The 648-nt window shown below is 48.0% G+C and overlaps 1 non-coding gene across 1 annotated transcript; it reads right to left on the reverse strand.

The window, feature by feature from the left end:
• Positions 1-328: 328 nt before the first annotated feature.
• On the reverse strand, positions 329-402 carry TRNAI-AAU. Its single transcript has one exon. It is a non-coding gene; the product is annotated as a tRNA-Ile (tRNA).
• Positions 403-648: the final 246 nt, after the last annotated feature.

Below are 648 nucleotides of genomic sequence, written 5' to 3' on the forward strand. Positions count from 1 at the left end.
GAAGTGGGCAGGGCCTGGCTGCCCTAGGCAGGAGTTTGGAATCCCCTCCAAACAAAAGGGACATTGTACAGGGAAATGACAGCATCAGATTTTGTGTTCTTAAAAACCACTTTGCTGTATGTATGTTGTTGTTGTTATGTGCCATCGAGTCAGCCCCGACTCATAGCGACCCCTCCTTGGGTTTCCAAGGCAGTATCACTACGGAAGTAGGATTGCCCAACCTTCCTTCTGAGGAGTGGCTGGTGGGTTTGAACCGCCAGCCGTCTGGTTAGCAGGCAAGTGTCTTAGCCACTATGCTACCAGAGCTCCTAAGGAGAAAGTCTCCACCTGGCCCATACGGGAATCGAACCCGCGACCTTGGCGTTATTAGCACCACGCTCTAACCAACTGAGCTAACCGGCCACAAGCTGTATGTATAGGGGAGTGTATTAGCCAAACAGTAGACAGGCCCACACTTGGGATGGCAGAGAGAGAGTGTATTAGTTGTCTATTGCTGCTGTAACAAATCAACACCAATGTAGTATCTTATACCAACACATACTTATTCTCTTATAGTTCTCAAAGTCAGATGACCAAAATGAATCTTACGTGGCTAAAATCAAAGTTTTGCTGGGTCGTGTTCCTTCTAGAGGCTTCAGGAAGGAAACC

Source organism: Orycteropus afer, unplaced genomic scaffold (assembly GCF_000298275.1).
Source record: "Orycteropus afer afer isolate SDZICR_OR568_19922 unplaced genomic scaffold, OryAfe1.0 scaffold00306, whole genome shotgun sequence".
Lineage (NCBI taxonomy): Eukaryota > Metazoa > Chordata > Mammalia > Tubulidentata > Orycteropodidae > Orycteropus > Orycteropus afer.